The sequence below is a fragment of the Protopterus annectens genome, chromosome 1.part2 (genome assembly GCF_019279795.1).
Source record: "Protopterus annectens isolate FY-2018-M chromosome 1.part2, PAN1.0, whole genome shotgun sequence".
Classification (NCBI taxonomy): Eukaryota; Metazoa; Chordata; order Ceratodontiformes; family Protopteridae; genus Protopterus; species Protopterus annectens.
Window position 1 is genome coordinate 105,488,484 of NC_056727.1, and position 15,750 is coordinate 105,504,233.

Consider the following 15,750-nt stretch of genomic DNA (forward strand, 5'->3'; position numbering starts at 1 on the left):
GGCTCTGCGATGCTCAAGAATATCCTTCCTTAAGGGCCTCCCAGGATCGGAGTAGCTGGGGACTCTGTCCCACAGGTTGCAGATAAAATTTAAGTTAACTAGTTCAGATAAAGTAGTTATGTGCTCACCATAACGTTCCATCTGAGTAGTTATACTTCATTTTTCTGCAACATTCCCTCACTCCTTCCCCCAGACCTTATCCTATTTTCAGGTTTGGTTTATTGGGTTGAGTTGCATATATGTTAGTTGCAGCAAACTTGATCTGAGGGAAGATAGGAGATGGTGGCGCATTATGGGTAAGAGGAGGAGCTCGGAGCTTGGAGCAGATGCTAGGAAAAAGTTGCCGCCTCTGATCCGTATACCCACAGGTTGTAGAAAAATGAAGTATAACTACTCAGATGGAACGTTATGGTGAGTACATAACTTTTTTTTTTGAAGTAAACCTCTAATTATTGTCATTTACTAGGACTAACCCACCAGCTTCTTTCCACAAATCACCAGATGTTCTTCATTCCACATTGCTGCAGTCCTAACTATTGGGTAGTCCGCTGTCCAGTCGGCCCGAATACCAAAGTATATGGCTGACGTCGGTCAGGGCGCATTAGACTGACGTCAGAACGTCAGGGTACTAATGCGCATGACCGACGTCATATCCTCAGTCTTTTTTGCCGCATGGTCCGATGCAGAAGCAATTTTGCGAGTGCAGGTTGGCGTTCTGAAAGTTTCTGAAGCCAGAGTTTCAGACCGAATCAAAGTTGGCTAAGTACCCGTTGGGGAATATTTTGGTTTTTCTTGCCTCAGTATTTAACCGGATGTCAGAAAAAGTGAATAACTGTATTTCTTGTGGGAAACAGATACCTCATAGGGATTACCATACTTTGTGTATACCTTGTTTAGGGCCTGAGCACGACGTTGTTGGATGCCGCTCTTGTGCTAGATTTAACAAACGCACTATTAAGAGAAGGTTAGACTGTGCCAGGTTAGTGTTTGGGAAGCGTTGTAATTATAAAATGCCGTCGGATGTTCCGGCCGGCTTCGCTAAAAACGCAAGGACAAAACAGCAAAGCCTAGAGTGGAGGAACCGACAGTCCCAGGCGTCGGTTCTTTAGAGGGCTCAGTGGAGCCGGAGGTTTTGCCAGGTGTTTCTTTGGAGTCTCAGGAGAGACTTTACTGTTACAGGATGTATCCTCTCAGGAAGTAGGCCAGGCTGAGGGGCTTCTCAGGTGGCTGTTCTTCCCTCTCTTCCTAAGGTGGTCAGAGCCTCCCCTTCTGTTTCCAAGGCTTCTTTGAGGGGCAGGCCGAGTTTTGCTACAGTGGGGTTTCTCCTAGTACTTCAGGGTCTTTGCCTAAGAAACATATGCTTAAAATGGCAGAGGATTTGATTACTATGATAAGGGGTTCTATGCCCCCTCCTGATAAGAGGCCTAGGGTGGAATCTGAGTTTGAGAGTTTTGAGCAATGCTCGGAGGCTTCTGAGTCTTCGGCTGAAGACTTGCAGGAGTACCCTACTTATTCTGATTCTGATGTGGATGATTCTACTCCTTCAGCTTCCCCTCCTGAGGATTTTTCATTTTCAGAGACTCTGCATTCCATGAGGGAGCATTTTAAATGGGAAGGTCAAGATTTCTCTGATTCCAGGAAAAGGCTTAGGGAATTCTTGTTTTTACCCCAGCACAGGCCTTTGGCTATACCTCCTGTTTTGAATGTGGTGGAAGATGTTTTTGCAGAGGCTTCCCTGAATCCGGATTCTTTGCCTCCTGCCCCAGTTAAGCCGGATAGGTATTATAGGGTGCCTGAAGCTCATAAGTATCTTTTTAAGAGTCCTAGGGCAGACCCAGAAACTGTCTCTCAGGGGCCTAAAGGTGTGAAGGCCTCAGTTGTTAAAAATCCTGTCCCTCCTGATAAAGAGGCAAGGGCTTTGGATAGATGGGGAAAGAAAGTGTATACTTCTTCCACTTTAGCCATGAGGGCATTGAATTGTCAGTTTCACATGTTAAAATATCAGAATTATCTTCTTTCACAGTTGAAATCTAAGGTGGATGCTCTGGCGGAAGGTATTGAGTGTAAAGAGTTGCAGGATTTAGTTCATGTGTCTGAACAAGTGGGTAAACATTCCTTGCAATGTGGTTTTGATGCTGTGCAGGCCTCCTCCAGGGTGGCTGCCACTGGTTCTGTTCTTCGTAGGCACGCCTGGTTGAGAGATCAGAACTTAGCTGAGCATGTTAAGATAAGGATTTTGGATGCTCCTTTACAGTCTGATGTGTTGTTTGGTTCGCGTGTGGAAGCAGTTTTAAAGAAGATGGAAGACAAGGCTAAGTCTATGCAAACTGTTAAGGATTTTTTGCAGGTGCAGCCTCCGAAGTTTAGTAGAAATTGGCCTGCTAAGGGATGGACTTATCCTGCTTATGATTCCCAGTCTAGGGGTAGGTCTAGACGTGGTAGGGGCAGAGCTCAAGGTGCTTTTAGGCCTAGGACAGGGAGTTCACCTGCTCAGACTTCTGGTGAGGGCAGGGGTCAGTCCTTTCGTAAGCAGACCCAATGACCTGCCTTTTCAGCTGCCAGTACCTTCTCGCCTGGCGGCACCTCTAGGAGGAAGACTGTCTCTTTTCAAAGAAAATTGGGATTTAATTACCCAAGACAAATGGGTTCTGGATATCATTCACCACGGTTACAGGTTTTATTTCCATACCTTGCCTCCTTTCAAAGGCATGCCAGACATTCCTCCTCTACAAAGACAAGAGACTCACAAGCAAATTTTTCAGTTACTCCAAATAGGGGCCATTCAGCCGGTTCCTGTGCCAGAAAGGGGCCTAGGATTTTATTCTCGCCTGTTCCTAGTACCGAAGAAGGGGAACACGTGGAGACCAATTTTGGATTTATCTATCCTCAACACTTATCTGGACATTCCCAAGTTCAAAATGTTGACGTTACAACAGCTTTTACCTCTGCTGGGCAAGGATCACTGGATGGTAACTTTAGATCTCAAGGAAGCTTACCTTCATGTGCCTATAAGACTAAGTTGCAGAAAGTATCTGCGTTTTCGAGCTGGAAATTCTCATTATCAGTTCTCTGCATTGCCCTTTGGCTTATCTACTGCCCAGAGTATTCACAAAGGTTCTGGCTCCAGTGATAGCTTACTTCAGGCTAAAAGGAATTCAAATCTATCCTTACTTGGACGATTGCCTGATACTGGCTCAAGAAAAGGAAGACCTTCTACAGCATTTGGAATATGTCATAGCAGTGCTAAGATGCCTAGGGTATTCTGTGAACGAAATAAAGTCCAGTCTAGTACCCTCTCAAGACATGTGCTTTCTGGGCGTGAGACTGAATACAGCAGCCCAGATGGCCTTTTAACCCCGGACAAACAAAAGAATCTTTCCAGTTACTTCCATCAACTATCTCTTCAGTCCGGGCTGACTGCAAGGACAGTCCTTCAAGCCTTAGGGTTCATGGCATCTTGTATTCTGGTGCTTCCCAATGCCAAACTGCATATGAGGAAGCTACAATGGTATCTCAAAAATGTATGGACACAGCACTGCCAGGATTTGGACACTGTCATTCAAATAATACCTTGCATTCAGAAGGAATTTTTGTGGTGGGCTCAGGAATGTCACCTAAACAAGGGACTCTCTGTGACCCGGCCAGAGGCGAGTCAATTTCTGACGACAGATGCCTCAGACATTGCTTGGGGAGCTCATCTAAATGGAAAATGGATACAAGACAAGTGGCCTGCCAGACTACAGCATCTACATATCAACATGAAGGAGATGTTAGCAGTCCAGTTTGCATTAATGGCTTTCAAGGAGTTACTTCTTCCAGGGCAGGTGTTGATTCTAACAGACAACACAACTGTCATGTGGTATATCAACAAACAAGGGGGAACACATTCTTACCCATTGTGCAGGCAAGCAATGATTTTATGGGAGACTGCGCTAAGCTTGCAACTAACTCTTCAGGCAAGGTTTCTGCCGGGAGCACAGAACTCCTTAGCAGATGTATTAAGCAGACAAATCATGGATCCCCACGAGTGGAAACTGGATCTTCATGTATTTCAAAAGTTGACAGTGTCCTGGGGAACTCCAGACATAGATCTGTTCGCTTCTCCACTAAACCACCAGCTGCCAAAGTTTTGCACAGAGAGGTTTCATCACACAGCTTGGAAAGTGGATGCTCTTTCTTTCAGTTGGAAAAATCTTCATGTGTATGCGTTTCCACCTCTGCCTCTTCTTCCAAAGGTGCTTCTAAAAGTCAGACAAGACAAGCCAAGGATGATTTTAATAGCTCCAGATTGGCCTCGGCAGCACTGGTACCCATTACTGAGGAGTCTGGTAAGGAAGCCTCCATGACCTTTACCCTTGATTCCACATCTGTTGTCTCAGAAGGACGGTCGTCTGCTCAATGTCAAGCTTCACTCTCTTCATCTAACAGCCTGGCATATTCTGTTTTGAAAGACAGCAGGTCTCAACTTCCTCAACAAGTTTTAAATGTGATTATGGAAGCCAGAAGACCTAGTACAAGGAAAGTGTACGCAGAAAAATGGAAGAGATTTTTATTTTGGACTGCAGCAAAGAATTTGGAGATTTGAGCCTAATTTGAGTGTGGCTCTTCAATATCTTACTGAGTTATTGGACAAAGGTTTGTCTTTCTCTTCCATTAAGATTCATGCTGCAGCCATTTCAGCTCACTATGATTGTGACCCACCATTGTTTTCACATCCTTTGTTCAAGCAATTTCTTTGAGGGCAAAGAATATAAGACCCCCCCCAACGTAGAGCTCCTACTCCTGCTTGGGATCTCAATTTTGTGTTGGAGAAACTTACTCTACAACCTTTTGAGCCTGCAGCTACTGCTGAACTGAAATACTTGTCATGGAAGACTGCTTTTTGTTGGCCATTACTTCTGCAAGAAGGGTTTCTGAGTTACAGGCCCTTATGGCGGTTGAGCCTTTTTGATTTTCATAAGGATAGGGTATCATTACGCACTAATCCTTCCTTTATGCCTAAAGTGGTTTCTAGTGTGGCTTTAAACCAAACTATTCATTTGCCTACGTTTTATGCAGATCCCCAAAATAAAGGGGAAAAGATTTTGCACACTTTAGATGTACACAGGCAATTGCGTTATTGTTTGAGCAGGACTAAGGATTTTAGGCAGTCTCAGCAGTTGTTTGTTTCTTTTGCTTTGAGTTCTCAGGGCAAGCCTGTGTCAAAACAAACTATTTCTAGGTGGATTGGGTTTTGCATTGCATTTTGTTATTCCCATCATGGCAAGGAGATTCCAGCTGGGATTAGGCCTCATTCCACTAGGGCTACTGCCACTTCAACAGCTTTTTAAGGGGTGGCAACTAAGGATATTTTGGAGGCAGCTACTTGGAGTTCAGTGCATACTTTCTCTAAGCATTACCACCTTCCTCTCTACTCTAAGTCTAGGGCTGGTTTTGCCACAGCTATTTTGCAAGGCATGTTATCAGCTCCTGCTTCCTTATGATTTGCCAGCCTCCCTTACCTCTGCTTTGGGATTCTACCCAATAGTTAGGACTGCAGCAATGTGGAATGAAGAACATAGTACAGTTTTGTACCTACCATAAATGTAGATGTTCGAGGATCCACATTGCTGCAGTCCAATTACCCTCCCTCCTTCCCTCTGTGTTTAGGGGTGGTTGTGTAGGTGAGGTTATATTCTGCTAATTTTGTATATTTTGTATATATATATATATATTTTGGTGCAGATATGTTGGGAGTTTTTGGTTTTTGGCCTTATCTTTTCAGGGTCTTCTGACATCTGGGGCAAGAAAAGACTGAGGATATGACGTCGGTCATGCGCATTAGTACCCTGACGTTCTGACGTCAGTCTAATGCGCCCTGACCGACGTCAGCCATATACTTTGGTATTCGGGCCGACTGGACAGCGGACTACCCAATAGTTAGGACTGCAGCAATGTGGATCCTCGAACATCTACATTTATGGTAGGTACAAAACTGTACTTTTTAGGAGGGGCAGAATGACAATTTTACCCCAAATTATGGGCATTTGACAGGTATGTAACGTAGCATACTACATTATTGACCATCACCTTGTCTTGTTGGTATGTATTTTGGTTATATTTCAGGTTAACCATCACCAAAAGGAAGAAAATAAACTGTGATCTTGTGTTGTCTATTCCATCCATTCCTCAACAAATGGGGTCTTCCGATCTTGCTTCAGCTATTATCAACTTCAGATACAGTTCACAGGCTCATCCCTTACCCATAATTCCCCTGTAAGATGACAGTTACCTTATATCTCATTTGGTCCTTGATGCTGAGGCATGGTTTATGGACAGATAAAGTAAATTTACACTTTATTTGGGAAATGTCCTCCTCCTTCTTCTTCTCTTACCTGTCCTACATAGGTAAAGTTAACAGAAGTTTTTTTTTAAAGTCCTTTAAAAGGGTAAATATAGCTGTCCTGTTTATCAGATTCCCATTGGCAATTCCTTGCTAATATTTTACCTGTGTGTCTGTGTGTAGTCTTTCTTCTCTAGACAGGTTTTCCTTTCTTCGGCTAATCATGTCTGAGAAACTATTGGGCTTTAAAAATTGTGTGGCATGTGGACATAAGCTACCTAATTCCGAAGCACATTTTAAATACGTTGACTGCTTGGGGGGGGGGTTCTCCCCTGGATGACTAATGCAGCATTTCTGAGGCCTTCAGACACTAGATCATTCCAGAAAGGAGAAACAAGTCTGCTTTGAAGGGGCTGGAGTTCAGATACTTGTCTAGCTGATGTGATAGAGACTAAAAAAGTTTCCCCATCACAGTCTTCTGAGTCTGCTTTCTCTCCTCCTTTCAAGAAACCTGTTGAATGCACTAGAGTTAATAAACCCAAAGAAAAAAGAGAGAGGGAAAGAAAAGAAAGTCTTCAGAAAGCTAAGACGTGGTCCCTGGATTGTCCTCCTTCATTCTCCCCAGGTCACAAAATATTTCAATCTATAGAATAAGTTTCTCTGTCTTCAGAATTGATCCTTATTGGATCCGGTACTGTGACTTTACTGGACCCTCATTTTTCTATTAGTCCAATTTCTCTGAGATTGATCTCCCATTCTCTAGGAGAGATCCTTTCATAGGATCTCTAGGCCCTCCTCTGCATCCTCTCTCTATTCAGTTAGATCCTCAAGGAGTTTTTCTGAGGCTGACATGGTTAGGATGATGAAGTTTCTCAGGACCCAGCTCCAGTTGGGGGTCCTGCCGGCAGCAACTTCTGCTGGTACTAGCGGACTGACCACTTCTCCTCACCAAGTTGTTCTTTATCTGATTTGGGCTGTCAGATCTGAGCTCTCTCTAGGGTTTGCCTTTGTCAGACCAAAAGTTTGGTCCTGTTTAACTTCATCAGCTTCTTTGATCCAGTCTGCTCCTAGCACTTTGGATTAACAGAATCTTGGAGCTGAGCTGTCAATGTCAGTCCAGGGGGTGTTAGTCCAGTGCTAGGACCTTCTAAGCTATTCTTCTGTCTCAGGGCTTTGATGTTAGATAACTCTGCTCTGATGTCTGCTTCAGAGCTGAGCTGTACGGTTCTTTGAGAGACTTCCTGAGGAGCCCCTGTTCCTTCTGTAAGGGTCCCTGGTTCAGTTGCAAGCTTGGCCTTTGAGGCTTTCGAAAGAGCAGACATCCATTTTTGAGTTCCAATCCATCCCTCCCGACAGGATTTCCCCAAGTTCATCTTATCCCTTTGGGATAGCCAGCTCCTAAAAGCCTTGAGTCAGTTGTAGTTGAGGAATACACATCAGCTTCCGAGTCTTCCCTGGAACATCCCAACAGAAAGGTTTGTTGAAAGCACAAGTGCAAAAGGGAGGCACATTGATTCCCCACAGGAATCACTCACTCAGGATACTGACTTTGACGGTGAATTGTCACCAAGATCTCCCCCTCAGCACATCTTGTTTGGAGAGATCTTGGAACTACTCAGATAGAAAGGAAGAAGTTCCACTGACTCTATCCCAAGAAGAGTCCGTGTTTCTCAAAGCTGTTGAAGCTGGATTACCTACTTCTTGGGTGGTCCCTCCTGCAGACAAGATGGTAGACTTCATTTCAAAGAGAGCATGGAAGGAGCTGGATGTAGCTGCGAATATCCCTTGCAAACCTGACAAGTTCGTGGTATCACCCAAAGAAGATCCTTACTGAAGCAAGGGTCTAGACGTGGATTCCATGGTATTGACAGTGGCCACAAAGAAGGAACTAGCAGAAGAAAGTTCATCTCTCCATCCACCAGAGTCTCATGGATTTGGCAGATTTGGGAAGCAAATCTGTGCTTCAGCAACTTTTGCCATCTGGGTGCTGAACTGTCTGGCACATGTTACATGTTTTCAGAAATCTGACTAAGGAGCTCTGCAAATCTCTCTCAGGGTCCCTGTTTGCTGAGCAGAGGAAATTCATCAACTTGCAGTTGTCCACAAACACCAGTCTCTCTCTAATGTCTCAATGTATCTTATTTCCCGTGGCACTGAAGGGATATCTGGAGCAGTGGGCATAACTGTCAGGAGACATGCTTGGATGCTACTTTGTGATTTTTGCAGAACATTTCAAGATGTCCATCTGTGCCCCTTATGATGGATTGACACTCTTCCATCCGAAAGTGAGAAAGGCAGTTTCCAGGAGTGAACAAGACTGCAAGTCCCTGTCTTGCCATAGGTGTCAAGTTTTCTACCTTGCAGAGGGCCTTCTGTAGGAACCAGAAGAGTGGGAAGAAACTTTGGTTCTATAATTTGCAGGGGTTCTTGCCCAACACTTCTGGAGAAAGCCTTTCTCGTAGCAGAGTGGTGGAACTCTGATGGATGTTGCCTCTGGGGCAGGGGTGGTCCGCAGAAAAAATTGCTTTCAGGGTCTCTTCTTTAGAAAGGATCTACCAGTGCTCCTGAATGTTTGTTAGACTGCTGCTTTTTGGAGGCAGTTGTCCAGAGGCTATGAGTTGAATGGGTGATAGCTCAACTGCCTTCTTCTTTCATATTTCCCAAACATTCAAAAAATAAATTCTCATGCTAATAACATGACTATAAAATGTTGTATTTGCCTTTCACCCAAGATGCTCTGGTGACACCTTCATTAAGGAACATTATTTTCTCCAGACATGATATTTGTTAAGCACAGTGTATGACTTGCACAGTAGATATCTGGAAATTCATTCGGCACTGGTGTTCAAATCCTGGGGACTACTACTCCCTTTTATACGTTAAACATACTCTCCCTACCTAATGGTGATGTGGTTAAATCCAAAAGATGAAAATATAATGGGGGCATTGCAGGCTTTCGTTATGGGCTCATTCCATCCCAGCCACACTAATTCTTCCATAAAGCTAAATAACTCATAACCTTGCTATCATTCCTCTTCCTCCAGTTTTAGGACATTAATTAAACCTTGCTTAATTGATTTTGTAGTCAGAGACATTTATCTGTCAATTGTTCAGATTTTCACAGAGTGTATAATTCTATATATATATATATATATATATATATATATATATATATATATATATATATATTTGTAAAAAATATTGTTGAACATGAGAAAATGTTTATTAATACTCTAAACTATTTTGAAATGATATTACCTTAGTCTAAATGTTTTGTACCTTTTTGAAACCTGATTAGAAACCAGTATTACTGAATTACAATAATATAAAGAGAAAAATAATATACTTATATATTTTAGCTGATTATATTATTTTCGTATATTATGCAAGTGTCTTTATTTAAAACTAAGAGGATAAGAGAAACTGATCCAAGCATTATTTGTGAGGGTAGAAAGTTTGTTTGGTTAGATTCACTAACCAAACAAAGAGGTATATTACCTCATAGTGATAGGGAATGTTTTTTAAGGTTAAGAATTACAAGTTCAGAAGTTTTATTGTTTTTAATTATCACTTTGGTGTCAGTCAGAAACATGCAAAAACTATACATTAAAAACATTTTTAAATTCTTCATCCAAGATAGAATAAAAATAAACAATATTTACATAAAATCATATATAAAACAAACTCAAAACTAGGAAATGAAATGTTTATCCATAAATGTTAATGGTCTGAATAATAGTAATAAAATAAGAAGCCTATTCAAATACATAAATTTACATAAACCACAAGTAGACTTTTTACAAGAGACGCACTTATTAGATAGAGATATAAACAACTTAAATATCAATTTTTACACAGTATTAATAAGTTCTCAATATAAAACAAAAAAAAGAGGAGTAGCTATACTACTTCGCAATACAACTATAACACCTAAAATAATTACTACTCATCAAGATACACCAGGCATGTTTTGTCTAGCTTCAATAGAGTTAAATAAGAGAATTTATACTTTAGTAAATCTATATTGGATTCCAGGACTAGGATTAAGAACAGTTAAACAGCACTTTGAAGAGATAGTTCATCTAACTAAGGGTAGCCTGATATTGGCAGGAGACTTCAACTGTATAATAAATGAAAAAGATACAGATTCTAAATCTAAAAAAAGAAAACAACTTATTTCCAAGGCGCTTTTAAAATTTATAGATATACTATATTTAAAAGATATAAACGAATTTGCAGAACCAGACTCACTAATCTTTTCATTTTATTCTCATAGATATAGAACTAACTCTAGAATAGATAGAATATATGTTGCCAGTGACCTAATAACAAAAATTGACAAAGTCAAAATTATAAATTGTCCCTTATCTGATCATAATGCCATAGTCTTTGAGATAGAACTTACTCCTTTTCATTCAAATCCCATTACTAGGATACATTCCTATATCACAAAATTGACAGAATTTAAAGAATTTTATGAAGAAACAATCAAAAACTTTCTAGAAATAAACTACACAGAGGATATTTCAGAAATATATGTCTGGGATTCATTAAAGGTAGTTACATATGGGAAAATATTATCCTGGTACATAAATAAAAGGAAGTCATGGAATAAAGATATGCTAGACTTACAAAGCAGATGAATTGAAACTGGAAATACAAAAGGGCAATACTACTCAAGTTCAAGAACGTACACAAAATAAGAAGTATGCAGAATTGTTGCATCATAAGATTATGATTAACTTAGAAAAGATAAAAATAAACTCATACTCTACTAATCCAGCACACCTGAGACACTTAACTAATAGAACAAAAAAAAAATCAAATCTAAACAAATAAAATAAATATTTATTCCTAATACTAACACAAGAGTTACGGATCTAAATGATATTTTAGAAGCATTCAGACTTCAATTTAACTTTGATAATTCCCTAAACACCCAAGATACACCTACCAAGGATATAAAAAAATACTTAGAAAATAATATTCATATTAAATTAACACAAGAACAAATAGACATTATAAACAAACCAGTCAATATGACAGAATTAAAACCACAAATTAAAAAGCTCAAGACAAATAAAACACCTGACCCAGGCAATATGCTACCAGAAATGTATAAATTAATACCCATTCAAGCCATATCCTTACTATTAAAAGTATATGATATAGCCAAAAAAGATTTGAACATACCACCATCTTGGAGATATTCATTGATATCTCCAGTTATCAAACCAGATAAAGATGAGAAGCAGTGCTCTTCATATAGGCCAATACCATTACTCAATATAGTCTATAATATGTTTATGGCTATATATGCAGATAGGATCAAACACTTTTTTCCTTTCTTAATTCACAAAGATCAAACAGGTTTTATTAAAGGAAGAAACACTTCAGATAATATTAAAATAATCCTAACATTAATAGACTATAGCAAACATAGAGTCCTAGATTTAAATGTAATGTCATTAGATATTAATAAAGCTTTTGATTCTGTTAACTGGAACTTTCTTTCACTAGTTTTAAAAGGATATAACTTTCCTTCTAATTTTAGTAATCTTATCCAAATACTATATGAAAAATCTACTGCATATGTTAAACTAGGATTATATATATCAGGTCCTATAACGATCAAAAAGGGAATTAAACAAGGTTGCCCTTTATCACCATTGTTATTTGCATTAGTCATAGAACCCTTTGCAAATCAAATCAGATCAAGCAATAACATAAAGGGCATATGTATTAATAAAATGTTAAACCTTAAAATCCAACTCTTTGCTGATGGCATACTTTTAACTCTCTCAGATGCCAATGAGTCTTTAAATGCTCTATTTAACTCCATGAATACATTTCAAAATATTTCAGGCCTAAAATTTAATGAAAACAAAACTAAAATTATGCCTTGTAACTGTAAAAAAATATATAAACAAAAGATTTTCCAAATATATAGTAACAGAAAATAAATTATTATACCTGGGAATAAATCTACTCAATGAATTAACAGATTCTCTAATTAACTATAATAAAATACTAGACAAAATAGAACAGGTGGTTACTGGAATAAATACATCTTTTCAACAGCAGACAGATTATATCTTATTAAAGCAATCATATTTCCCAAAATATTATACTTAATACAAAACTTTTCATTGCCACCTCCCAAATATATTATTCAAAGATACAATAAACTAATTTTAAATTTTCTATGGTTTCCAAATAAACCCCGTATAGCCTTAAATAAGCATTTACCAGATTGGGAAGATGGTGGAATTAATTTACTGGATATTGATTTATATATTACCTCCTTTGTTATTAAAAATATAACACTATGGTTAAATAATTCATACACGCCTATATGGAAACAAGCGCATGAGCAGATTTACATAGAATTTAATTACAATCATATACAAGACAATTTAACTGTAATATCATTACCCCTTATATGGATGTTAAAAGATTATTTTTTAGGGAAAAAGAATAATATCAATAAATTACCATCAAACTATATAGGCTCTACACTGTCAGTGTTCAAAACGTATATAAACAAAATACCAAATATTAATTCTTGGATTTTTCTTATTTTCCCTATAGCTTTGACACCTACTATTCTTGACACATCTGAAATTTCTAAAATGAATATACTCAAGAAAGAATCATTACTCTTTTGGCATCAACTTATAGAGAAAGGGAAAATACTAACAAATGAACAGATAACTTACAATTATAATATAAATAAAGACTACTGGTTGCTTTTACAAAATCTAAGACTTTTTCTTATAAATAAAGTAGAACAAATGCAACCTTCAGTTAGACATGAAGCTCCAAAACTCATTGAATACCTTATTCTTATCACAAAACAACCTTATCAGGGTACAGGTTACTTATCTAATATCTATAAAATTGTTAAAAAAACAAAACATTATCATGAAAAATCACACTGGGATTATTATACTTTAATAAACAACCATCCTCCAGTTGAAGAAGAAAAAAGTAATTTTCTGAAATCCTCCAAATTTTCTACATTATCAAAATACTGGCAATTATTCACTTGGAGATATCTACACAGAAGTTTCTATACACCACATAGGCTAGCCAAAATGTTTTCTAGTGAAGATCAATGTTGGAGATGCCAAATCAAGATAAAAGCAGATTGGCAGCATGTTTTTTATGAATGTATATGTCTCAGTATGTACTGAAAATCTATTAACTATTTTTTTCAGACTGTTTATAATGATAATTTTCAATTAACAAAGTCCATCATTTTATTCAATTCTCCTATTCCAAACTGTGTACCTAAAAAAGACACTAAAATCCTATGGTCACTATTGGCAATTTCACGTAAAACCATAACTATACACTGGAAAAATGAGGCTTCTCCTACTTTCAAGGAATTTAAGAATTTAACATCAACAGTTGCTCACATGGAAATATTAACAGTGAAGAACAGAACTAAAAGATCTACTTCATACTATTACTCTTGGATGAAAGTACTGGAAATACTTGAAAGGATCGACGAAGATATATCATCTTATGTTTCTAACTTTATATAATATAGAATTTCAATGTTATTTACATAGACACCAATGTAAATAGTTATATAATGGTTTGAAGTTAGTAATGTTTTAGAATTGTAAATATGTTATTTATCTATATTTCATGTAATGTTTCTTAAGACATCTTATTTGAAATAATAAAAAAATATTTAATGAAAAAAAGACAGAGTATCCTTAAGACCTAACATGCATCTCTTCCCAAGATGGCTTCTGAATTCTCACAGTCAGTAAACCTTCCTGTATTTATTTCCAGATTTCTCAAATAAAGGCGAATACATGCTACACTTACTGGGTGTGCCTCATAAGCTTTGTTTTTACTTATATCGGACTAGATCATTCAGAAAGACTGACCATTTATTTGCTTCTTTTTTTCTTAGACTGCTTTTCTTAGACTATCCAAAGCTTTTCTCAGGGTCACTCTTCTTCCTCCACTCAGGGAGCCAGTACCCCCTTGGGACATTATTTTTTTTGTTGCAGGCCTTGACTGGCCTTCCTTTTGAGTTTGTGTTCAAGGTTGATTTAAAGTTCCTGATCTGGAAAACTCTAGATCTGGTAGCCATAACATCAGCCTGGGGAATTTCAGAGCTCCATCCATTATCCTCAAAATCCTCCTATTTGATTTTCCATCAAGACAGAGTATCCCTAAGAACTAATGTGTATTTCTTCTTAAGGTGGCTTCTGAATTCTTGACCGTCAGTAAGCCTTCCTGTATTTATTTCCAGATTTCTCAAATAAAGGAGAATACATGCTACACTTACTGGGTGTGCTTCGTAAGCTTTGTTTTTACTTATATCGGACTAGATCATTCAGAAAGACCGACCATTTATTTGTTTCTTTTTTCCAGTCAAGCTGGTCAAGAATGTATCTAAAGTCACACTTCCCATTTGCTTTTGGACTGCATTTCACATGTTTACAAAGAGAAGTGACTTTCATTGCCTAGACCTCCAAAGGCTCATTCAACGAGATCTGTAATGTCTTCTACAGCAGGGTACCACTCGATGACATATGTGCTGCTGTTACTTGGTCCAAGTTCGACACCGTTTCTCGTTATAAATTGGGCATGCAGTCAAGGTTGAGAGAGCCTCTTTTGGATCAGCTGTACTCTGGAGTATCCTTCCAAGAGACTTCCAAAGTGCTGTAGTAGCTATGGACTCTGTCCCATTCATTGAGGAATGGACGGAAGAGACAATATCACATAGGAAAGTTATATATTCACCATAATGATAGATCTGAGTTGTCCATCCTTCCTAAACTTTCCTCCTTCCTTCCGTTGTCCTTTGTTTTTATCCCATCACTGTTTCCTGGTGGGTCAGTACTGACTTTTCTTGACGTACATCAGGTGTTTTTCAAACCACAGCACAAGAACTGGTTTCTCGTTTCTTGTCTGTCTTGTTACTCATGGTTGCATATGGGAGAATCTCTCCCGCTCTCTCTCTCTTGTTTTGTGGGCAAACTCGATCTGATGTAATTGTCATTTTACAGGGGGTTATGGATAAGGGGGAGGAGCCTGAGCACTGGATTTAAAGCTTGAGAGGGGCCAAAGTCTGATAAAGGCTGGATCTGAAGACCCATTTGTTGAAGGATGGAAGCAGACAACACAGATTTATCATAATGGTGAGTGCATAATGTTAGTTTTTTTTCAGTAGGATCTAGAAAATCAGCCTGGCAGCCATACCCACTACTTTGCAAAACAAATAATCTCCAAGAGTTTGATGTGGGAACTCTTCTTCAAGACATTAATTTGCGCATATGACATCTCATTCATTTTGGAGTTCCAGAACACTGTATGCTGAATAGTAAAATTTTGCAGAAAAACTGAAAGAACACATTTGCACTACTTTCCATTGCTGGATCCCTGGAGACTCACTTACCTGA

The 15,750-nt window shown here is 38.7% G+C and overlaps 1 protein-coding gene across 1 annotated transcript in view; it reads left to right on the forward strand.

Annotated features, from left to right (window-relative positions):
- ERLEC1 (endoplasmic reticulum lectin 1) overlaps window positions 1–15,750 on the forward strand; it is a 1,331,813-nt gene that overhangs the window by 384,442 nt on the left and 931,621 nt on the right. The gene's annotated exons all lie outside the window — the stretch shown is intronic.